Source organism: Triticum aestivum, chromosome 3B (genome assembly GCF_018294505.1).
Source record: "Triticum aestivum cultivar Chinese Spring chromosome 3B, IWGSC CS RefSeq v2.1, whole genome shotgun sequence".
Lineage (NCBI taxonomy): Eukaryota > Viridiplantae > Streptophyta > Magnoliopsida > Poales > Poaceae > Triticum > Triticum aestivum.
Genome location: NC_057801.1, coordinates 729749925 through 729775758, shown reverse-complemented (window position 1 = coordinate 729775758; position 25834 = coordinate 729749925). Strand labels below are relative to the sequence as shown.

Here is a 25834-nt window from a genome sequence, read left to right as displayed (position 1 = left end):
GCCTCGCTTCCCTACGGATCCGGACCTGCTCAAGGAGGAAGAGACAATGCTGGATCGTGTAGTACGGCGGCATGGGGGCATGGCTAACGGGCTCGGGTGGCGGTGGAGGGAGGGAAGAGGCGGATGTGCTAGGGCTGGGGGCGCCGGCTGGCTTAAATAGCCGGCTATGGCCTCGGGCGGCGAGCTGGAGCGGCTCCATGTGGCGGTCACACCACGGCGACAATCGCAGCGCAACTCGGGCCGTCGGTTTCCCGACGAGTCCGTGTAGGGCCATGCCGTCAGGCCGATGTGGCGGGTGTGCCTGGGCGCCCCCATATCTGCCCCATATTTGGGCTGGATATGGGGGGTGCCGGCCAGCCCGGGCATTTGAGGGGGTCGTCTGGGTCAAAAAATCATGACCGGGCAGTGACCGGGCGGCCAACCCGGACGTTTTAGACTGGTTTGAGAGGTCCGATTGTAGATGCTCTAACATGTGAATGTGGTGGCATTCGTGGGACCCTTTGAAGGGGTCCTATTCAAAGTTCCAAACTCACGGTGAGGCCTGTCTGTACCTATCCCGAACAAATGCACCGCACCTTTGGGACGGACAAGGGAAGAAATGGCCTACATTTGTGCAGATCCGGCTACTCTACTTAGATACAAAGGAGATGCACCGTACCTGGTCACGCACCCATCGTCAACGCACACGTTTCGCCATTTCCATCCAGCAATCACGTACTTACGCACAGCACAGAGCACTACGGGTCAGCGATGAAGCAATTAATCCAAAGGTAATTAGTCGATGGCTTTGGGTGCCATTACCTGGCGACTCAGTGCCGCACTAGAGCAGATAAGGCTAAACAATCCCTGGAGCTCGTCTGGTCTCGTCGACCAGCCTCTAAAGAACGCCAGACATGTTTGGTAGGTGAGTATTTGTTTGGTCGAGGAATATTTAAGCACACGCACACATATATTTCTGGTCAATTGCATTGCATGGCTCCTGAAATTCAGGCGGTTTGGACATTGGCATCTCATCAGTGCATGATTGAACAGACAACAAACGACCAAGCATTAGCGATGGATTGATTGATTAAACACGAACGGACTGGACATAATGGATCAGTATGTTTGACCAAACGTACTTGCGCTGGGGATTTCCATAGCTAGCTGCTCTGCCTCCCAGATTGTCTGGCCAACGGGAACAGCTGCCCCTGGCCATGCGGATCTACTTGCAGATAGTACTGTAGTAATTGAGCGCACAGCAACTATATAGAGAGCTATTATAAGAGCGAGCAGGAAACAGGTAGCACTGCTCCTGTTCGTACGAGTAATTTCGACATTTTGAACGAAACGATTAGCGATTGGAGCATGAACGAGTTCGGCCGGATTTGAAGATGAATGCATTTACATGCTGGGATCGATCGATGGAAAAAGGCTGTGGCTGGACTAACAACGGAGTACTCCTACTGTGCATGCAATTGATCCCGGGGAGAATTCCTTATCTGACCCTTTCTTAAAATCTGGTTCCCTATTTGACCCTAGAAATTTCATTTTTTTTTTCTCTTTTTGACATCATAAATTCATTTTATTTCTTTAATGACACTTTGGTCCCTTTTTGCTGTTAACATCGTCAAATGTGACTTGAAATGTTTTATTTACCGATGCTTTGCCACGTTGGGCAAAACAACAGAAAAATCAGTTTGACCGAACCATACACATCCTCCCCCAATTCACTTCTCTCCCGATTCCCCTTCCTTCTCCCCGAGCCCTAACCCTACAGCGGCGGCGCCAGGCATGGAGTTGGGCGCGGCAAGTAGTGAAGGACGGGCGGGGCGGCGCTGTGCAGATTAATAAGAAACTGAGTGGATGAATTACCACTGTGAGTAGGTTGCAGGACGTACGACTTCCTTCCTGCTCCTGGCTAGCTAGCTAGCAGCAAATAAAAAAAGCCAGCTTTAGTGCCTGCTTTGCTTAGCAGCGCCCGTGCAGGCGTGCACCAGATCAGTATGACACCCCACTTCGTTCCGTCGGTATTTAGTGGCTCATCATGCTTGACGTGACGGCAGTTCAATTCTACTACTACGCACCAAATTAACAGCCAACGAACCCCACGGAGATGAGATAAACTGTCAATTCTCTGGGAAAATCCCAGCGTGCCGACGGGCCGGGGTATCGTCAGAAATGGATAGTACTAGAAGCATACGCGCGCTTTGCTGCGCCGTTTTTTTTTAATTGTTGTTGGGTCGAACGTATTATGTTTTTGGACTACACACTATGGTCCATTTTCTCTAATTGTTGTTGGGTCGAACATACTATGTTTTTGGACTACGCACTATGGTCGTATTACTTTGTTAAGTAAAATACAGTAAAGAAAGAGAAGTGAAGACTGTAAAAAGAGAGGATAAAACACATGTCATTAGATAGTCAAGAATACCTATTCAATAATGTGTACATATTCCTAACAGAAAAAGAACCTTTCCCATATCTGTCATAAAAGTTTTGATTACCGTGGCTACATCGAGATAATACACCATGGCGTCAACACCAACTTGGAAACTTACAGAAGTTCCATTTCCGATTCGAGCTTCCCCACTTAGAAAATCTCACGACGGCAAATTTGAAACATACATGATATCTTATAAGAATTTATTTACTTACTAACCCTCAACTACTTGGGAGACGAAGAACTGGCGAAAATGAAATCACCCTCTAATTCACTATCATCAGATGGACATGCAATGCAAAGTGAAATCATATTCTCTCTTGACGTCCAAAACTCCAGAACTCAATTGCTAGGTTGTGGCCTATCACAACAAACAGTTTTGAATTGTTTGTCAGAATCCCCCTATAAACCGGGAATAGCCACAGAAATAGATGAACTCGGTGACACTCACTCCCATTGCTCGCCAAGAATCTATTGCAATATGCTTAATGTTGTTTATGCACTAGCACTTACTTTTCACACACAGAAAGATAAGATGATAGTAACAACATTCTGTTAAAAAATAACAAAAAACATGGAGAAAGGACACAATACCCTGCTACCTTCATGTATATAAATTCTCAAAAAAATCTAGTTGAAACCATACATTTGACAAATGAACGACATAATTGATAGTTATCAATCATGTGGATTTAAGTGGATAGCAGATTTTGCATTAGGTCATACGTCCTTGGTATAGATTCATCAGATCTTTGCTATTTCAAAGTTCATTCCATGACTAACTATACAAAGGGATATTTAATTCTTTATTTTACATCGATAAATGACACAAGCTGCAGCAAATCATGCAACATTTTTATTATGACTTGGACATGCTACAATTTTAGGAAGATCAAACAGATAAAACATTTTCAATTTATTTGCAGATACACATTAACAATTATATGTCTAGTAAAGAAACTATACATAACTGACTCTTTTGTTGGATAGAACTAAAAAAATTCAACGGTAAGAAATTCTAAAAGCATACCTGCATCTTTGAACTTCAAAAAGTAGAGGTGGTACCAGGGAACCACAATGAAATATAATATACATGTCAAACAAAAGAAAATGCTCTCACTACAGCCGTTGTCTGATGTACCGTGAAATATAATGTTTTATGTCCCTTGGATAGTGTGGCCTAGAAAGCATATCCAGGGCTGTCATTTGTATATAGCACATGATTTGATTGAATAACAAAAGAATGTGCTAGTCTGATAATCGTCCCTCCCTCAAACAAATGTACAAAGTGCAGAAGGCATAGCAAAGATAATAACTGTACTACCGTTGTTGATTCTCAAGTCAGGGCCACAACCAGCCTAGCCGGATGACAAATGCAGCTATGTATAAACATGGATATTCTATTTGGATTACTCTTCTTCATAAGATCAGCTAATCTAGGTGCAACAAAATAGGGAACCAACATGAGCATGAAGCAAACAAAACAAATCCTCAACTGATGTCATATCCGCTTGTCCAAGTGATAGTCATCTACAATGGTACTAATTCAGTTACATTCTGAGAATTGTGAAGACATTTATCTGCCATGAGCATAACCCATTTTCTTTTTAACAATGTAGGTTCTTATCACAAAGATATTTTCACAGTTTGTTTTGAGAAATGGCACATGCTAATTCAGTCGCGTTCAACTGCAGATTGGTAGTCAGTTTAATTACTTCGTTTCTAGACCCCTGGCCCCTTGCGCCAAACGTTGGTAGATTGTAGCCTTTGGATTCACGAATGCCACCTTGCTTGAGACAGTAATCAGCTTCGGCTGTGACCAAATTTGTAAAACAATGATTCAGATTTGAGTAACATCAAGAAATGTTTATTCAGAATAACATTGGAGTTGTTGTTATTCACAGAAGTTCGGACACTACAGTAACATTTTACCTTCAAGAGACCGGCAGAAAAAGGCGAACATGAGAAATCTTCTCTTTAGTGGATTGGTAGAAGCTTCAGATGGCCCTTTCCAGACTTGCTATATCCACCATTCTTGAATTTTACTCATTAGAAGAGCATGAAAAAAATCAAGGTCCAGAGCGAACGTCTTAACAGGCTAAATCCCGGCACGAATATCAACTACAGGTGTTGTGATGGCACTTGAAGATTGACTCACAAATCGCAACACTGAAATTTTTAAACAAGAAATACCAAGCATGAGATCCTTTATCGTTTTTTTAGGAAAAAGAACATGAAATCCTCATTGGAGGGCTTAACGCTTGAACTGAAAATGTCTGAATTTATTGGGTTGCTGCTACTGTAAAGCTAAACACAGATGAAATCTACTACTTATTTCAGAGGACACAAAGGGTATATGAAGATTAACTCCTTAGGTAGCATCTAGAATTCCATGAGCTCACCAGAAATCCATAGCTTGTCCGACCAAATAAGTAGCAGGCCTACAAATACTCCATGATTTTTGATCAGAATTAAGATCAACTTTTCCGAAATTAGCCTAGGGAGAAAACAATAGCCTGGGGGGGAGGGGGGATGCGGACCATGGTGGGCTTGAGGAAGGTGGTCGGGCCTGCAAGTGGCGGACGTCCCTGTCCAGTGCCACCATGGTGCGTCCTGTCGGCGGCGCGGCGCACGGTGAGGGCCTTGGCGGCCTCCCGCAGCTCCCGCACGGTCCTCTCCTTCAAGACATGAAGCTCCCACAATCCATCCGCCTGACCTGCCCAACTCGACATTAGTGAAATAGAAAACCGGCCTGGGTGGATGATGAAGCGGTGGATGGAGACACCGGTGGTGGGTTGGGAAGGCCCGTGTGAGGAGGAGGGCCGCGAGCAATCTCGTGGTGCCTCACGGATCTGGACGAAGGAAACATCGCGCAAGGTGGTGTAGCCGGGGAGATGCGCGGCGGCAGCCGGAGCTCGGTGGGCGGCGACCGCTAGGCGGACGAACCCTACCGGGAGAAGATAGATATTGGGAGGGTGGCTCGCTCAAGGGCATGCGAAGTCAACATAGCTGAACCGAACAAACCAACTATTGGGTGGCCTGGCCACCTAGCAGTACGTCGGTTGCGACTTGGGAGCGATATTTTTTTTGACAAACGTAGTGAACTTCCGGGGAAAAAAACCTCGAGCGCTCCCAGGGCACCAATTCCTGGGAGCTTAGAAACTGTACAGATACAAGGCTACAGAATACGGTACAGGCGCGCGGCGGGCGGGGCGGGACCGCGCCTGTTCGCTACGTCCAATCCCTCCACCCGGATCCATCCATGCAGTCGCTGTTGTGGTAGCTGCATCAGCATGCCCTGCCTCATCGCCTTCCTCAACTTGCTGCCGTTGTCTGCTTGCTTTGCGCTTAGCAAAATACTCCCTCCGTTTCTAAACATAAGTCGTTGTAGAGATTCCACTATAAACCACATACGGATATATATAGATGCATTTTAAGTGTAGATTCATTCATTTTGTTCCGTATGTAGTTCATAGTGAAATCTCTACAAAGACTTATACGGTGTATTTAGGAACGGAGGGAGTATCATGCATGCATGCACCATTGCCGTCAGTGTACCGCACTCCGGGCGACCTTGTTGTTAACGACCGCCTTCTCTAGTCACTAAGCTCGTACAGATACAGGATTGCTGCAGTTGGTAGCTACTCCCTCCGTTCTGATTTACTCGTCGTAGTTTTAGTTCAATTTGAATTAAAACCACTACGAGTAAATCGGAACGGAGGGAGTAAGTTCTAGAGTAAACAGCAAGAAGAACAGGGGGTTGCGACGTGGGAGGAGAGCCGGAGGTGGGGGAGATAGCTAGAGGAAGAGAGTGCTCACAGTTCTGTCGTATTGATTATGGCAACTGTTACAGAGGTACAAATAGCCGAGGCCACCCAACGTCTCCCATGGTACACGGCACGCAGGCCCAACGTGGAGAGTGGTTGTGATCCTCAAAGCTAGGAAGTAGTTACAACAATATGCAGAAGTCTACATACATGCAACGACCGAGTTTAACACCCCCCGCAGTCGGAACGCCGCCGGGGTGGATGTTCAGACTGGACCTAAACTCGGTGAAGACCGCGCTCGGGAGCCCCTTGGTGAAGACGTCGGCATACTGGGATCCGGACGGAACATGCAGAACTCGTGCTTCGCCCAAGGATACACGATCACACACAAAGTGAACGTCAATTTTGACGTGCTTTGTGCGTTGATGCTGGACGGGGTTCGTCGACAGATACGTGGCGCTGATGTTGTCACAATACACAATCGCGACGCGAGTGGGAGGGCACCGGAGCTCCTGGAGAAGCTGGCGTAGCCAGGTAGTTTCAGCGACACAGTTGGCGACAACCTGATATTCAGCTTCAGTGCTGCATCGGGACACCGTGTGCTGCCGTTTAGAGGACCATGAGACAAGGTTTGCACCGAGAAAGACACAAAAGCCAGAGGTAGATTTGCGGGTATCCGGACAGCCGGCCCAGTTGGCGTCAGAATAAGCAATGAGGTCATGAGATGGCGACTTATAGAATTGCAAACCGTAGTGTGAAGTGCCCTTAAGATAAAGCAAGACACGCTTAACTAGTTGGTAGTGGGTGGTGCGTGGAGCGTGCATGAAGAGGCACGCACGTTGCACAGCGTAGGGTATATCTGGGTGAGTGGTGGTTAAGTACTGTAGGGCTCCAGCTAGGCTGCAGTACAAGGTGGGTTTAGAAAGAAGGCCGCCATCATGGAGGGAGAGTTTGGTGTTGGTGTCTACGGGTGTGTAGATAGGATTGCAGTTAAGCATGTTGGCACGTTCTAATATCTCAAGCACATATTGTTGTTGGGAAAGAAAGAGGCTAGAGTGGTTGCGTGTGACATTGACCCCAAGAAAATGGTGAATATCGCCTAAGTCCGACATGGCAAACTCCGTCTTAAGGGAAGTGATAATGGAGTGAAGGGTGGTAGTGGTGTTGGCAGTGAGTATGATATCATCTACATAGAGTAGAAGATATGCAACAGAGGAGCCATGGCAGTAGATATGAGGGAAGAGTCACACTTAGAAGTCACGAAGCCCAAGGACAAGATGAAGGCCTGAAAGCGCAAAAACCAAGTCTGGGGGGCCTGTTTTAACCCACAGAGAGATTTCTTGAGAAGACAAACATGGTTGGGAAAGGAAGAGTCGACAAAGCCCGCCGGTTTTTGACAATAGACTGTCTCACCAAGATCGCCATGGAGGAACGCGTTCTTGACACCGAGTTGATGTATGGGCCAAGAATGCGCTGTGGCGATGCTGAGAACAACCCGAATGGTGGCCGGTTTGACAACCGGGCCGAAGGTCTCAGTATAATCAACACCTTCCTGTTGAGTGAAGCCACGTAGGACCCAACGCGCCTTATACCGTGCCAGTGTACCGTCGGAGTGAAATTTGTGACGGAAAATCCACTTCCCGGTGACCACATTAACACCCGCAGGACGGGGACCCGAGGGGAGCAGTATCAGGTGGGTCAGGCGAATTCGGTGATGGTGAACCCATGAATGGTGCATGGCATGCGGGAGGTGGGTGGGCCAGCCCGGTCGGCTCGGTGGGGAGACGGGCGGGCGCGTGGGAAGAGGCGGGTGGCGGAGCAGATTGCGAGGCGGATCGCGTGGGGTCGTTGGCGTCCGAGGTTGGTGGGTGGGCGTGGATCCCGGAGGGGATCGTGCGCAGGTGAGTGGGAGGGGCGGGATCTGGTGCGGTAGCTGCGCCTATGACCGGGGGTGTGTACGAAAAAATAGTCTCGTCAAAAATAACATGGCGAGAAATGATAACGCGACGGAGTGTAGATCGAAGCAGCGATACCCTTTGTGCTCTAATGGGTAGCCAAGGAAAACACAACGCGTAGAGCGAGGTGCCAATTTGTGAGGGCTGGTGGCATAGAAATTGGGGAAACACAAACAACCAAACACACGAAGGTGGTCATAACGAGGATGCATGCCGGTGAGGAGGAAAAATGGGGTGTGTGGGGTGGTCTTGACGGAGGGGCGACGATTGAGAAAGTGTGTGGCAGTGTGGAGGGCCTCGACCCAAAAGGGCGGTGGTAAGTTGGTGTGAATGAGAAGGATGCGTATGACGTCGTTGGTGGTGCGAAGCATGCGCCCAGCCTTGCCATTTTGCGGAGAAGTGTGAGGGCAAGAGAGATGATATACGATACCGTTGGTCGAGAAAAAGTCGCGGAGAGAAGTGTTGATGAACTCCCCGCCATTGTCACACTGCATACATTTGATGAGAGTGTGAAATTGGGTGAGGATATAGGTGAATAAGCATTGTAAGGTAGAAGAGGCGTCGGACTTGTGGCGCAAGGGGAAGGACCATGAGTAATGGGAGTAATCATCGAGAATTATGAGATAGTATTGATAACCAGAGAAACTTACAACCGGGGAGGTCCACAAATCACAATGAATAAGTTGAAAAGGTGCACTAGTACAATTTTGGGAAGATGAAAAAGATAAACGGGGCTGTCGTCCTAATTGACATGCCGTACAAGGAGAGCGAGCGGTGTTATTACAATCTGGAAGAAAATCCTTGGAGATAGAGGCAAGGGAAGCTTTGCCCGGATGGCCGAGGCGCTGGTGCCACAAGTCGCCCGGAGTGGTGAAGAAAGCAGCGCCATCGACAGACTCATTTCCATAGAACAGGTAGAGGGGACCAGCGCTACTGGACGTCAGAAGAGGAGTCCAGGTTGGAAGTGCCTTCACAGAGAAATCACAAGGATTAAAGTCAACAAAAACATTATTGTCAGTAGATAATTTTCGAACAAAGATAAGATCTTTGACAATATTAGGACAGACAAGAACATCGTTGAGGGAAAGATTAGAAGGAGGAAGGGTGGTAGAACCCATGCCAATGATAGGGAGACGATCACCATTACCAACAATAATGCTAGATGAATTATGCTTTGGAAAAGAACGAAACATAGAGAGGTTAACAGGGTTGCTGGTGACGTGTGTGACCGCGCCGGAGTCGAGGATCCAGTCAGCTCTGTGGTGAGGAAGGCCCTGCTGGCTGTAGGTGTGCTGGAACAGGGCGGCGTGATCCCACGAAGGCGGGCCGGCCTGGAACGACAGTGTAGACAGAGGCGACGGCCCGGACAACATCAGCGGATACGCCTGAGAGTGGACACCAGGACGAGGTCTGAGCACACCGGCAACATTGGGAGGAACCCACCCAGAGCGAGGGGCGGGGAGGGCCATGCCGTACAGAGCGAAGTACCCTGTCCAAGGGGACGACTGAGGCGGGGCAGACCCGCAAGGCCGCGACCACCCGAGTCAGATCGGCCGCGCCCACGACCACCATTGCGGCCGCGACCACGCCCGCGATCACCGCCGCCAGAGCCATGACCATTGTTGCCGCCAGAGTCGCGGCCCGACGGGGGGCGCGATCATTGCGGTCGGCGCGATCGCCACGGTCACCGCGGTTGTTGTTGGAGTTGAGACCGCCAGAGATGGTGAGAGTGGCAGAGCCGGCCTTCGCCGCCCGGAGGTTGATGTTGTACTCGGTGAGATCCAGGCGGGAGTGAGCGATGTGGAACGGCGGCAGGGGCACCGTATCGTCGAGGATGGTGCGAATGATGTCGAAGCAGGCATCCAGGCCATGAAGAAGCTGCATGGTGAGGTCGTGATCCTCGACCGCGTGACCGGTGTCCGCGAGGCCGTCCGCGACGGCCTTGAGACAGCGAGCATAGTCAGGGACGGAAGGTCTCCTTGCTTCAGGTTCCGGAACTGGTGCGTCAGGTTGAGGTACTGGGTGCCTTCATTCGCCAGGAAGTAGTCCCGGATACGGCGCCACGCGGTGAACACGTTGACGCCGCCGCCCATGACGAGCTCGAGGATGGAGTCGACCAGGATGAAGTAGAGCCAGAGGGTGAGGCGATGATCGACAGCGAGCCAGGCCGCAACGGGGTTGGGAGGAGGCGGGCGATCCACGTGATCTTGCACGCGATACTGCATGAAAACGCAGTAGAAGAAAGTTCGCCACTTCATGCAGTTGTTCTCGGCCGGATCAAGTTTGAATATTATGTGGTTGGAGATATGATCATTGTGGAAGGAGATGAGGAGGGAGTCGGCCGATGGTACGACAGGAGGAGCGGGTGCAGATGGGACTGGGGCGAGGTCGGAGGAGAGGGCAGCGATGGTGTTCTGGGAAAGGGAAGGAGAGGTCCCGGGGGAGGACGAGGGGATGGCCGGAGAGAGTGGCTCGCCGAAGATGTCCTCAAAGGCCATGGCAACTGATACCAAGCTAAAGGGAGAGAGTGCTCACAGTTCTGTCATATTGATTATGGCAACTGTTACAGAGGTACAAATAGCCGAGGCCATCCAACGTCTTTCATGATACACGGCACGCAGATCCAACGTGGAGAGTGGTCGTGATCCTCAAAGCTAGGAAGTAGTTACAACAATATACAGAAGTCTACGTAGATGCAATGACCGAGTTTAACAGAGATGATCCTTCAGGATAAACTCATCAACGCGGCCTGTTTTTTAGAGCACGATGCGGTACTTGCAATAGCCGGCTTCCATGAAAGGACTTGGCCCATCCTCTGATGCCGTCCCAAAGCCCAACAGTGGTACTTAGGAGGAGGTCATCAACAGACGTCGCGCCGGCCAGCCGGCGAGTCGATCGGCGAGATCCAAGCGTGTCGATCTTCGTCGTAGCCATTAGTGAAGAATGTGGTAGCTTGGCCGCTGCCTGCTGGTGCTGGATGGCCTTTATCACTATGCTCTACACGTAATTGAACACCTTCAGTTCGATGTACTGACAGTACGCCGTCAAGTATGTCCACTGCACCAGATCAATGGCATTGATCATGTCATATGCACGTACCACGGTGATGGAATATCTTATGTGTGTACGTGCTAGCTACAATGTTTTGAATTTGATTGAGGGGGAGTGCATGCGTACGGGCACGGGTTGACCTGTCTCGTGCCATCACCCAATGATTCATCCATCGTGTCGTACTCATGCATATCACTCTACTGTCTGAGCTAGGAGTGGGATGATAATCTAGGAATCGGATAAGTGTCATGCGTGTGGCACGAACACAAGGCAACTCCGAACGTTTCTTATGGTAAGTTTAGTGATGCGGGGATGATAACTTTAGTTGTCAAGCATGTCAACTTTCTTTTTGATATCTCGCAAAATAAAAAAAAATTGGATGACAAGTTTCAATTTATTTTTCGGGTTTAACTTTTCTTCTCGAATGACAACTCTAGTTATAAAAAAATCAAGACCGGAGTGCTTCGTGCCACACATGTGGCGCTTATCATTTGGAACGATCTATTGTCACCATGCACACCTGCTTTAATCCCTTGCGTATGATCCACCTTTTGTTTGTAGATAATTCTTTGGATCCGCTGACCTCTTTTCTCCTTGTCATTTTCTTACAACTTAAATACGTTATCATTTCATTTCTGGTGCATCGCATGCTTGCGATGACTAGTACAGAGCCATCTTCCACGGTGACTTTTTTTATATGGTCACCCCTTAAATGTTCGTGTCCATAACCAGTACTTTATTAGCAAATCTTCGAATCCATACAATGTCACTCTTGCCCTTGTCATCGCCGCCTTTGTCGCAGAAATACGTTTTACATCCAAAGGGAGTAAATCCGTGATTATTGGCTAGTGTCTCCCGAGCCTCATGTTGTATATGATGAAATTGCATAATCTGCAAGAAGCGGTGCATAGCTCCTTTGACAAGAACCTATCGCTGTTCTTTTTGGCATACAAGGGACAGGCGGCAAAAATACAATATGGTCCTGTGGGGGAATATCTGTTTGCCCAATGACATGCGGGTATATTATTCTTGTGTCTCATGGCATGATTGCGGCCCTTATGCTGAGATGAGTGTGGAGTATTCTCCAAGAAGATCAAGACCGGTGGCTACGTCTTCTTATTAAAAGAAGTACCTCCAGGTCCGTCCTATTCTGGCTTGTGAGTGTAGGGAAAGGTCCTAGATCTGAAAGTCTATCTAGTCGATCAAGCATGAAAATTGTCCTGGGTTCTCCGTTTTCATAGATAATGGAGATGAAACCATGTTCTGGCATGACCCATGGTTGGGTGGATCTTCGCTATCTAACGAGTTCACATACTTGTTTGTTATCTACTTGGACCCGATGATGTTCGTTGTCTCGGCTGCCCACAATGTAAATTTGAACGTCATGTTTTGATGGACCTTTGAGCCTTAGGAAACCATTGCTCGGGCCACCCTTCAAGTGACCCTCCCACCAACGCTTTCGGACTATCCAAACGCCATATCTTGATGCGTGTCCCTATCAGGGCTCTTTTCCGTCGGCTCAGCTCATCGGGTTGTCTGTCGCGCGTCAACTCTTGCATCGTCCTGAGCTTTGTGGAAGGTGTCCCTCCCGTTGAAGATCAAAATTTGTCTATGGCGGCTTCTATGTGATCACCTTCCATGAAGGACGGAGGTGATCAAGCGGAATGGGCCCAACGACGGGTTGTGCCCTCTTTGTGGTGCCCAGGAGACTCAGACCAACATTGTCTTTGCCTGCACCGCTGCCTATTTCCTTTGGTGCTTTTCTTGTGATGCTCTGGGACCTGAATGGGAGGCCCTAGATGTGGTTGAGTTCATCGATACTCGGGCCAATCAGGTCGGTAGGAGGAGACGCCTCTTGTTGTTCATGTTCACGGCGATGACCTAGACCTTTTAGGTCACACGTAACAAGGTGGTGGTCGAGCAAGTCTTCTCGCGGTAGGCCACTGACTCCAGCCTTTTTGCAACACTGACACCAACCCTATAGACAACAGAATCGACATTGGTTAGGCAGCATGGTGGGCACACTGATTGTGGTTGGTACGCTGGACGTCTCATTCCTTCGCCCCTTAGAGTATCTAAAACCATACATACCTAATTTGAGTTGCCAAACATCCGCGGACATGGTTGAGCGCGTCTGCGGACGGTGATCAGTCATACCCTAATTTTGGCCTCCCAAAACCATAGTACTCTTTTCACGATTTGCATTTCCATACAACAGCACTCAACGACATGATCTACGTATGAACAACTACAAACTTCTCTACTCGTGCTCCTCGTCAAAGATTTTGATAAAGTTCGTGTCGAAGCTGCCAACCCCATGGTCATTGGCGTTCAGGCGGACCTTCGACTCCGCCTCCTCTTGCTCCTCGTTGGTGAAGATCTTATCGAGCTCCGCGTATGCCTGACGTAGGAAGCGGCGATTGGTCTCCACCTCCGCCTCCGACTGAATGGAGTCGAAGATGGCATGCGCTCCTCCGTCTCCCCCAGTTGGGCCAGCTCGAACTCCGCCAGCGCCTAGAGTATGGTGAAGCCCGTAGCCGGAGTCGGTGGTTCCGCCTCGCCTGCGTCCTCCTCTAGTGAATTCGGAGGCAGGCCGGGTCTGATCTGGGCTTCGTGCCTAGCATGGATTCGCTCAAGTAGCCCGACCCGCCGCTCTAGCATCAACATGGCGTAGGTGATGATCCGACGCCTCGGCATGGCTAGTGGCGGACATATTAGAATGTGGCGACGACGAAGAGGAGGGAGAGAGATGAAATGGGGACGGGCTAGGGTTGCTCTACCGCCGTCGGGCTTAAATAGCCGGACTTGTTCCCTCGGTAGCACGCTAGAGAGGTGCCATGTGGTGCCATGAATGCTCTTGCCGAAAAATGATGGAAGCTCCATGTGTTTCGTCATGGGTCCCTACTATCAGTCAGACATGGCATCGGTGTCCAGGTGTCCCCATATCCGCCCCACATATGGCCTGGATATGGGGATCGCCAGTCAGCCCGGGTAATTGGGCTGGGTGGCACAATCATGACCGGAGAGTAATCGGGCAGGCCGTCCAGGCGTTTGGGACGGATATGAGGCGTCTGGTTATAGATGCTCTTAGCCATTGGTTTCCCAGCCATATGATGTCGTTTCTTTTCATTTTGGGCATGTTTGTGTTGTTGTCCCAGCAAACATATATCCATTTTTGTGTATCTGAACTTGATATAAGAATTTAGTGGGTGCTTTACCTAAAGCGAGACTAAAGTCCGTTTCAAAACAATTGTTTTTAATGTTTAGTTGGTTTCTGCAGTGAAATTGACCGTGCCCAATCTATAAAGGGATTATTGCTTCTGGCAGTACGTCATGACAATTCTCCCAAAAGTTGCAAAATTTTACGCAGGGGAAGCCCCTGCCTGGGCCGTCCCATGCAGTAGGTACTTTCTATACTACGCTGTATGCTGGGAGAAGACGCAGCGCACCCGTTTGGGCCGGCATATGTCCAGGCGGCCTGTCTTTTACATTTTATTTTTTATTTTTCTTTTCTGCTTTAGTTTTTTCTTCATTAAATAATTTGTGACTTAAAAAAAGTTTCTAAAATTAAAAATAAATGAGTTTTTTAAATTAAAATACTTAATAAACCATAAAATGTTTTTGTATTAAAAAAATGTCCATGATTTTGTAAAATAAAATTTCTTACTAAAAATGTTTGTTATTTAGAAAGCAAATGATAGGGAAATCAAAAAATGTTCATCATATTTTTGAAAGTTTGTGAATTATTATTTTTAATGAAATTAAACAAAATTTCGTCAATTCAAAAAATGTTCATGAACAGGAAAATATCCTAAAAATTCAAAAACTATTCATGACTTAAAAGATGCTTTATTCATTCATAAAATGTTCACTGATTCAAAAGATGATAATGCATTTAAGAATGATCGTTAAATAAAAAAATGCTTGTGAATTTCAAAAATTGTTCCACCAATTTTTTTTAAAAAAACTCATTGTCGATTCAAGGAATATTCACTTCAAGAAAATTGTTTAAAAAATGTTCACAATCTAAAAACTAATGTTTGAAATTTCATAAAATGTTCATGAATTCCAAAAATGTTCTTGATTTGAGAAAATGCCCGAAAATTTGTAAAAATGTTCACGGATTTGAAAAAGTGTTCACAATTTTAAATATGTTCACGAGTTTAAAAGTTTGTTCATGGTTTCAAAATTATTTCATGATTTCATGAAATAGGGAGTGATAGTGTATCTCGATAGCGCAGCAAAATGTGATCATGACCATTAAAGATTATGATTTTTTTTCCGTTACAACGTACTGGCCCTTTTGCTAGTACTTCTACAGTTCCTATAAACCAGCGGACTTGTATAATCCCAGACCAAAAAAGAAAAAAGTGAGGATGCGATCCATTTGCAGCTAGCTAGCACAAGAAACACGTAGCACTGCTCCAGTACGGCAGTACGTACGACTAAACTAGTATCTGGGTTTTGAACGATACTACGATATTTGGAGTACGGAGGAGTTTTTTTTTTTTTGCGAAACACTCAGGATTCTTTTATTCATCTGCCAACATATTACAATCGTTTTGGATACATCTTGGAAGGAAAGGTGGAGTAGTTCCAGTCCACCGGCTACACAAGTTCTCAGAACTAGCTTGTTGTGCACATAAATGGGCAGCGTAATTTGCCTCCCGTCAAACAAAGATCAATCTACAATCTAGTAGCTGTGAGGCCATCTCTTGAGTCTGATTAAGAATTCCCATAATTTCAGACCCGATGATGTTGACGAGCCTCCCAAAGCTGTATCAAATTATGACAGTCAGTTTCGATTAATACCCGCTGGAATCTCAAAGTATTTGCAAGTTCAACACCATCACGGAATGCGAGCGCTTCCAACGACAGTGCATTGGCTAGAGAACTGTACCAGCGACATCTAGTAGCAAGGAGACGACCCATACTATCTCCACACATCCAGTAGCCCCATTACCATTCATAGGATCAAAACTTCCATCCACATTTATCTTGGTAGTGTTTTGAGGTGGAGGGCTCCATTTAACCAGTCTCTTCTCATGGTGATGAGTGTGTCAAGTATCTGCAGATACCTCTTGGAGTTCGAGGAGTTCGGACGGAATTGAAGCTAGCTGCTGAGATCCATGGACGGAAAAGCGGTGGAAATTTACTACAACCACTGTCCATGTAATTGATCCGTTGAGGCCAACCCAAAGATAATTAGTCCAGCAGGCACCTAGCTAGGTTCGAGTGCACTACGACTTGCTGGTGGTGGTGCTGCCGCTAGTTTGTTGACACGACAACCCAAGATATTTTCGCACGGACGAAGAGGAGAGAAATTCCAAGCGGCTCCACGGAGAGGACGACGGTCCAATCGTCGGGACATTCATTCATTCGAGCGTGCCCGCGACAGAGAAAACAGCCTCAGTTCCTTTTTTTTTTTGAGAACCGCCCTTCAGGCCTTTATTCAGTAATAAGACGGTTTACATCCGATTGCACTAGGGCAATTAGAGACTCAGGGACAACATCAAAGGAAAGTACAGATGATGTGCTAGCTAGGCTCTCTCTGGCGCACCAGTGAGCTACATTATTGGCCTCTCAACTAACATAATTAAATCTGAAACCCTGAAAGTTTTGGAGATATGATCTAATCTCGCTGATAATCGGGCTTCCAGTCGATCTGCACTCCGTTGCCATATACTCCTGTACAACAGTTTTGCAGTCCGTCTCGACGGTCACCCACGTCCAGCCCTTCTCCATAGCCAGACGCACAACCTCCCTGACAGCTAACAATTCACCGCAATAAGGATCGGTCACCCCGAGTAGTCTGCGGCCCCCGGCTAGCCTGAGGTCTCCTTCCTGACCCCGGGATACCCATCCGATCGCTGCGCAAACCCCATTCACATCCACCGCGGCATCCGTATTAATTTTGCACCATCCTGCTTCCGGTGGTTTCCATCTCTCTTTCACAAGACCCCTCTTTTCACCCTCACCCGAAGGGATGTACAAAGCGTGAATGAGTTCCTTAACCAGGACCATCGACCTGCCGGGTTGGTATTTGATCTCCTCATGAGTGTATTTGTTTCTGCTTGACCAAATTGTCCACATGACTGATATAACAATGGCCGCCATGTCCCTTCCAATCAGGCTAGAATCAAGCAAATCCCTGGACCACGTGGCTGGGTGGAGCCGTGGTAACTTGAACTCAAAGAAATCTTCTGCCTCCCTCCAAAATAGTTTTGCATGATCGCATGTAACCAGAGAATGAAACAACGACTCTTCCTGGCTCCCGCACATTGGGCAAGTGTGATCTTCCCCTATATGTCGTCGGCATAACTCTTCCTTCGCCGGCAGGAACCCTTTGAGGACCCGCCACCAGAAGATTCGTATCTTTGGCTGCACCTTCAAGCGCCATAGTGATTTCCATACCTCCTCCCCCTGGGAGGAGCTGCCAACCTGATTCAACTCACTTTCCCGGGCCTCCAACAGCATCCGGTATGCTGATCGAACCGTGAACAAACCGGACCTCTCATAGCCCCATGCCCAAAAATCCGTTACCGCTACCCGCGGTCTCGGCATGTTGAGGATAGCTAGTGCATCCGGGGCAATGAAAGTTCTCTCAACAATCTCCTCATTCCATTCGCCATCTTCCTTCATCAAGTCAGATACAAGGTGTATGGGATCACTTCCCATATTACATACTGGTTTGAAAGTGCTGCTTCCTTGTATCCAATTGTCATGCCATACTTCCGTAGTAGTTCCATCGCCAATTCTCCGGATCAAACCTTTCTTGAGCACCTCCCTACCAGTGATTATCGCCTTCCACGTAGTGGAGGCGCTGGCGGGGCAACCTGCTTGCAAGAAATCTCCATCTGGGTAGTACCTACCCTTAAGAACACGCGCACATAGGCTATCTGGCTTGTCCAGCAGCCGCCACGCCTGTTTTGCGAGCATTGCATCATTGAACAGCTCCAAGTCCCGGAAACCCAAGCCTCCTTTGGATTTGGAAACAGCCATCTTCTCCCACGATTGCCAGTGCATTCTCCTCTTGTCAAGAGATTCATCCCACCAAAACTTTGACATCACTGCCGTGACTTTCTGGCATAAGCCTTTATTCACTACAAGGATACCCCTATAAAGCAACACATATGCTACAACATTTTGACTATAAGTTGCAAAATCACAGGAGATACGCATATAAGCGTTGCAGCATATGCATTGTAGACTTACAACTCGTGACCATAGTGTCATACATAAATTGCAACAGATCCTATATGTTGCCATGTATGTGTTGTATATTATGTCTGTTATAAGACTGCAAATTTACATAATTAACAATAAAAATTAATTAGACACGCCGGTATACATAATTAGTGAATGTGGTGCAAAAATATCTGCAAACCGTTCGAGCAAAAACCAAATTGCACGTAGTCCCTCTGTTTTATTCTTCGATCTACATCAGACCAAATCCTATTCGGCTAAAGGCATCGGTGCTCTCCTCCCACCCACCAGCCCATTGTTCCTTTTTCTGCTTAAACTTCAAAAAAACATGTTGGGCGACATGATTGAACTCTAGACCTCTTCTTTCAAAGACAAACCCAGTAACCACTAGGACATCTAAATGCTTGTGCCTACTAACTTTATTTTTCCGTTTTATTCTTTCTTCAGTTTGGGGAAGCCCCCAGTTTTGGGAAGCTTTTTCCCGGTCGGTTTTTTCTGGACCGCTTTTGTTTTGTTTTTTAATTTAATATTTTCCTTTTCTTTATTTTTTATTTCTTTTTTCTTTTTCAAAATGTATGAGCTTTTTTCAAAATTGCTGAACATATTTTTCAAATTCGATGACTATTTTTCAAAATCGATGAACTCATTCCAAATTTGAGAACTTTTCTTCAAAATTGATGAACTTTTTTCCAAATTCGATGTACATTTTTTAAAATCGATCAGCTCTTTTTTTCCAAAATAGATGAAAATTTTCATATTCGTGAATTTTTTGTCGAATTCATGAACTTTTTTCAAATCTATGAACTTTTTTTATTTCTGCTAACTTTTTCCAAATTAGTGAACTTTTTTTGAAATTCGTGAACATTTTTTTAAGATGATGAATTTTTCTCAATTTTTTTTGTTTAGAAAATTTTGAAATTTTCCAGAGTTCTATGAAATTTTCAAAATCGCTTTAACGGATAGCCGGTCTTCCGAGAAAAGAAAAACAGGAGACGAGAAAGGCAAGTTGAGCGAGAAATAAATAAGAGATGGGCTTGGAGGGAAAATATCCCAGTAACAGCCTACGTTGGACGTCGTCCCGGAGGTGTCACGCGCGAGACCAGACAGCTTCGCTGCTGTGTCTGGTTGGAGGCACGACCTCTCTGGTTCCCCATTTTCTTTTGTCCCTTCGATCAAACAAAAAATAAATAAAGGTTGTGACCATAAACCTACGTAAACACTAGTCTATCACGTTGGTGATTTCCTTGTGTCCGTCCTAGTTGGGCCAAGTTCGAACTTCGGCAGGGTTTTTTTTTTGACAAAATTTCATACCAAAGGCACAAATTGATTTTTTTAAGCAATAGGGGCAATAGGCGTAAATTGAAATAAAAAGCAAAATTAAGCAGTGTTGGACTATGAGTTGTAGGCATATCTTTTTTCAAGCAGTAGAGAAATATTACGAGGTTACAAAATAATGAGGCATGACAGAAAATAAGAACAATTTTATACTTTTTTACTATAATATATTAAAGGTATTAAAACACACATATACAATTAAGTCCGCGAGACAGAATTCCCTCGAACCGAAACCGAAGCTGGGGGAGGTTTGCAGGCGTTCGGACTTGTACTAATATATGCAGTCCCACCAAAACACTCTTTCACGCGAACCACTCTCGGAACTGCGCTCGCGCATCGACTGGCAAAATTTCGTACTACACGCATACACTGATTTTCTTTGTAGTAGGCGTAAATTGAAAAGAAAAAGAAAAATTAAGCAGCGTTGGACGATGAAATGAAGGCATAATTTTTTTTTGAGCGGTAGGGAAATGTTACAAGGTCACAAAATAAAGAGGCATGACAGAAAATAAAAATGATTTTATACCTTTTTACTATAATATATTAAAGGTATTAAAACACACATATACAATTAAGTCCGCGAGACGGAATTCCCTCGAACCGTAACCAAATCTGGTTGAGGTTTGCGGGCATCCGGACTCGTGCTAATGTATGCAGTCCCACCAAGACACTCTCCCGCGCGAACCGCTCTCGGAACTGCATCCGCCCATCGATGTCGGTCAGTCACTCCAGAATGGACGTGACTCGATGGCCTTTATGTCAGCCGGAGCGACCAGACAGGATGGGAGGGCGGCACCGATTCAATGGGGCGCGACGACCGAGAAGCCTACTCCGGCCACTGTGCCGCATTGAAGCAGCGTTGATCCGCCTACCCGAGCTAATTAAGTAGGGCTCTGGTATCGGCCGCCCCCATTTGTTATCTCATCTTTTCTTCTTTCCGGACAACCGTAGGATCCAATCCGACCCTCTCCTGGACCGGCAAGTAAGGCAAGTAAGGCTCTTTCAGATTGTTCTCGGCGCAGGCGGAGGGATCTCCCGCCAGATCATGGTGTCGCCACACGTGGTCTTTTGGCCCATCGTCCTCCTCTACGCCATCAAAGGTGGACGTCGTGCCCTCCTTGGATGACGAAGAGCAGCATCAGTCGCCCCTCCTTGCCCAGGCTGCCGCAATGGACGAGGAGTTCCAGTGACAGTTGAAACTCCCCCGCGTGACCGCAATTCAGCGTCGCCCTTACCGCTGCCCTCCCTGCTTCATCACTGATTGCCGCCCTGCCGGTGCCCGGTCCCTGTGAAGCAGGAGCCATATCTGGAGCTCGCGGATGCACACGGGCACCTCTTGTATTACCTCGGATGCGAAGGCAGGAGAATGTCGCCGCAGTGCTCTAACGACGGCCGAGTTCCATGAAACGGTGCAACGCGCAACACCGGTCGTGTTCGCAATGTCGGACATCATGCCAAACTGGGTCCTCGCAAACGTTGCGTTGGCGAAGGCCTATACTATCGAAGATCACCGTGAAGATGTCCGGGCGACGTCCGAGCCGCCTCGACAACCAACTGTCATGATCGGCATGGTGAGTCGCTCCGCGCCTCCGCCCTCGTCATCGACAAGCGCAAGGGAACGGGCAGTGTCCACAGTCGACGATGCCCTGCGCGCGACGATGGAGGAAGCTGAGTAGAAACGCTGCAAGCGGCAGGTCACGGCCAATCAGGCCCGGTTTGAGTAACATAAATCAATATTACTTCACCCATCTTGCATTAAATTTTTACAAACATAGAAGAAGCACGTTGTGTTTGGCACAAATATATGTACAAGTGTGTCAAGGGCCAGATAATAATAACAAAAATTATAATTTTTTTCGCTTCAAATTTTTACTCCTCGTATTCTTTTCTGATTTCGCACCAATTATTTCCTTTCCCTCTGTTGATTATCCTCCCGTCCCCTCCCGTGTCGCTCTTGCGAGCGACCGGGGGGAACCCTAGCCGCCGTAACCCACCTCCCCCTCCTCTGCTCTCCTCCCTCGCCGCCGCCCAGCGACGCTGGCGGGCGAAGCCCGGCCGGTGGGGGCGGCGGCGGGGCCTCTTCTTCCTCCCCCTCGTGCTCCGCGGCTGGCGCGAGACGGCCGGTCGAGTGGGGGCGCCGGGCTTTGGCGGGGCCGGCGGCGCGGCGGCGGGCTCGGAGTTCGGCTGCGGGGTTGCCTGTTGGGGATGCGACGTCGAGCGGCGAGCTCGTTTGCGGCGTGGCGGCCGCGGGGTTTCCCGATCTGGGCGGTGGCGTGCTCGCGCGGATCCGGCCCGATCCTCCCGGATCCGGCTCCCGGATCCGATCGTATTCTTTTACTCCTCCATTCTTTTTTTTCTTTCTTTTTTTTTCTTTTCTTTTTGGGCGTGTTTGTGCTGCTTCCGCCCCAGCCCCTATCGTCGGTTGTATCGGTTGGTTGCTTTGTAATACAAAGCGGGGGAAACCCTTTTTCGTCATTCTTTCCCGCCAATAGCGACTAATTTTGGTCAAAAGAAAATAAGTACGCGCAGTTGATTACTATGGCCCCACCTATCATACGAATCAAGGACGCAAACCAAATTCAGGTCTCGCGAGGAGATAACTGCGCCATCAAAATCGGAAACCTCCCCCATCCCCCAGTTCCCTTCCTCGTTTCGTAGGATCTTATCTTGAGAAGATCGATCATGGCCTGCCTTCCCTCCTGAACCTCATAGCTGACCCAGCCGATTCATTGATGTTGAGGGCACAAGAGGCATGTCTTGTTCAGCAACTGGGACGGAGAGCAGATCAATCACCACCCCCGATTCATGAAAACAGAAGGTAAATACTAGTACGACTTGAAGATTTTGCCTCCTCCCCCTTTGGTTCAGATCTGTCCCTTCTATGGCTTCTAATTACTCTCCTCTTGTGTGAATTTGATAGTGCACACCAAGTGTTTGATAGTTGTCCTCTGTTATTGGTTTAAAATTTTTGGGGCCTTCAGATAGAGGGGGTTGTTTCCTGATTCTTTTTCTATAAGGTTACACCTTCCCTACTCGATTGACATTAGCTTATTAGGTTTTATTCATTATAGTGCCCTGACGCTTGTTTGTTTTGGTGTTCGTAGGTTTACTGGACATAAGAGGTGGCTTAAATCTGGTAACTGTTAGGGTGTCAGGTGTGGATGCGTACAATATTTTAATCTAGTTCTGCACCATTACTACCTTGGTGTTGGTGAGTTCAAATTCTTCATAGACCTTTATGGAACTCCAATTCTGACTATCCTATTCTAGTTGGGTAGTATAGTTGGGTTAGTTCTTGCCTAACATTTTGCGGTTGAACACCTAGCATAGTTTCTTTTCTTCTTCATGTGTTTGCAGACGTTTGTGATCTTGTTATTTTCTTATTGCTATTATACTTTAATCTGACCGGGTGTCGTTTGTAGAAAATAAACGATGGAGTGACTAGAAGAAAGTGTTATCCTTGTCGTACCTATGGACAAGTTGCACTAAGTATCTTGTCGACTAGTCATGACCTAATAAAACATTAATTTTACTATGAATATCAGAACATGATCTGCAGCAGCACAACTACAATCCAGTCTACACAACAACACACTTGTTCTAAAAATAAATGTTAGTGAACAACCATGTGCACGATAGTGAAAACACATGTATACTCTGCAACACACTCAGCCATGGCCCATGGGATCTCCTCACAATTCCAACTTGAAAATAACATATCATCAGCCTAGCCATAATGCTTGTGCATGAACGAAACCTCCTTAACCTTATGGTCCTCTTACTATCCGTGGATAGTGTTATACCTGAACTTCTGTTCCCCCCTAGCAAACACCAAGTTAAGCACCATAGCACACAAGTACAAGTTCATCTTCTCTAAGCAACTGAAACAGATTGACAGTTAAGCTACTAGTATTGAAAGACAATTGCACTTTATTCATAGTAATGTTCCTAGCTAAGAAAAATCCTAAAAAAACATGGGGTCATCGAAAGAGCTGCTATATGAAGTTTTCTTTTGTTACTTGCTGCTTTTCTTATACACACTCTGAACAGAATAGTAGACTACATTTCAGAGTAACGGTTTCATGTCTTAGTTAATCGTTTTCACTATGAAATAGGAATTGCTTGATGTATTCCTAGTACCTACTTAGAACTGAATAAGTTGCTATTTTGATTTGATAAGGAGTAAATGTGGTCAGAGTTATTGTTGTTGATTGTAGGGGCAGAAATTACTTCAAAATATGATTGCTTGAGCTGAAATCTTAATTAATCGTGTTCACATCTGTGGCAAAGACTATCTTAAGGTCAAGTAGGATCATGGAATATTGTCTATTACATGGTCATTATCATGTTGCAGAAGATATGTCATGGACAAGAATTTCAGTGCACGGCAAGGGGAAATATATTCTACAGCACAAAGATATATTTCTATTACGATATACAATATGTTCAAAATTTGTTGCTCCAATGGTTGCGTATCTACTGGTTGTCTTGCTATCAGAATCCTATTCAAAACAGAGAAACTTTGCTTGAGAATGTTAGTGCATGTCAGGGACAAAAATATTCTGTTCCAAACAAGCTTGTATCTTTTCATAATCACATACAAATTTTGTTCAAACTATAGTGCTAGCTTGTTTATTTGGTTATTACTTCTTTGCTATCAGGCTATTGTCGAGACCACCAAAACAACAAATGGTGCTAATGCATGCAATAAGAGTGCTCGAAGTGGTTCGCTAAGTTGGATGGATGCCAATGAACAACTTGTAAGTGTGCTCAAATTCATTTTATATGTTCTCCTGTTCTATTTCTGTCCTCTCATATGGTAACTTTTATTTTCTCTAACAGGCAAGAACTAAAGTATTCTCGAAGAGCCTAAAAAATCATAACATGGGCGTAGCTCTAGCTACAATGGTAAGTTCTGATCCTAAATTTAGACTTGATGGTCCTGAAATTAGAAATTAATTCTGCGCAGTGCATGTTGAATATGGCACTCGTGCAAACTGAAAATTTGGTATGAAGTCGCAAAAACTGCAATACTCTTGGTAATGCAGAAAAAGCAAAGATTGCATGAGCTTCTACCTTTGTACGTGACTAGTATCTTGCCTCAATTGCTACTTGCATCATGACAATGCATTGTGTGTTAACAATTCATTTTGTTTTCTTGCTTGTAGATTCAAAAGATAAATGGATGAGTATATGGGAGCGTGGTGATTATACTGCAATGATAATGTCGATGTTCCGTTTCATGATGATGATGGATGCTTTTAGTTTTAATTATGTTGTAGGGATGATGTTCTCTCAGTTAAGATGCACTACTAGGGAAAACCCTATACACAGAACTTTAGCAGTAGCGTGGGTCAAAAAAGCACGCTGGTGCTAATTAGCAGTAGCGCGCCTGAGGTAACCGCGCTGCAGATAAAGATCTAGCAGCAGCGCGTCTTGCTGTACACACGTTACTACTAAAATTCCCACGACTTAGCCCATAGGCTACACATAGTAGTAGCGATCTATGAAGAACCGCGCTACCGCTATGTTGTTTGTAGCAGCGCGTTTTAATATAAACTCGTTGCTGCTAAAGGTTATAAAATTAAATGGAAAGAGAATGGAAAGGTAATTGAAAATGAAAGAAATAGAATAAGGTGAAAGGAAACAAATAAAATGTGAAGAAAACTAAATGGAAAAGGGAAAAAAGAGAAAGGAGTATCAGTAGCGTGTATCAGAGAACGCGCTGTAGCTAAGATAGCAGCAACGCTTTTCCCGGAACGCGCTACTGCTACTTATGACTTAACCACGGGGTTTGTCCTTCCCACGCCACTTTTCCCCAAATCCAACTCTCTCCACTCTCGCCGCCACCATCGCCCGTCGGCCGCCGCGCGCTCTCCGCACCCTCTAAGCCGCCCCGACCCCCGACGTCAACGCCGCCCCCGCCCCTGACCTCAACGCCGCCCCGGACGCCGCCCCGACCCCAGATTCAATGCCGCCCCCGCCCCCGACCTCAACGCCGTCCCGGACGCCGCCCCGACCTCGACGCCGCCCTGCCCCTTCCTCGTCGCAGTCACCCGAGGTGAGCACGCCCGCTCCTCCCTCTCCCCTACCTCTGC

At 46.8% G+C, this 25834-nt stretch overlaps 2 long non-coding RNA genes across 3 annotated transcripts; one reads left to right on the top strand and one right to left on the bottom strand.

The window, feature by feature from the left end:
• Window positions 1–3892: 3892 nt before the first annotated feature.
• Window positions 3893–5508, bottom strand: LOC123066231 (uncharacterized). The gene is made up of 4 exons (XR_006431283.1): window positions 4963–5508; window positions 4825–4863; window positions 4355–4591; window positions 3893–4235 (listed from the first exon to the last, which is right to left on the bottom strand). It is a non-coding gene; the product is annotated as an uncharacterized lncRNA (long non-coding RNA).
• A 16788-nt stretch (window positions 5509–22296) lies between these two features.
• Window positions 22297–25138, top strand: LOC123066230 (uncharacterized). 2 transcript variants are annotated; one of them, XR_006431282.1, is made up of 6 exons: window positions 22297–22554; window positions 22657–22753; window positions 22841–22947; window positions 24398–24496; window positions 24579–24644; window positions 24905–25138. It is a non-coding gene; the product is annotated as an uncharacterized lncRNA (long non-coding RNA). The 2 variants fall into 2 exon arrangements; XR_006431281.1 differs by lacking the exon at window positions 22657–22753.
• The last annotated feature ends 696 nt before the right edge of the window (window positions 25139–25834 follow it).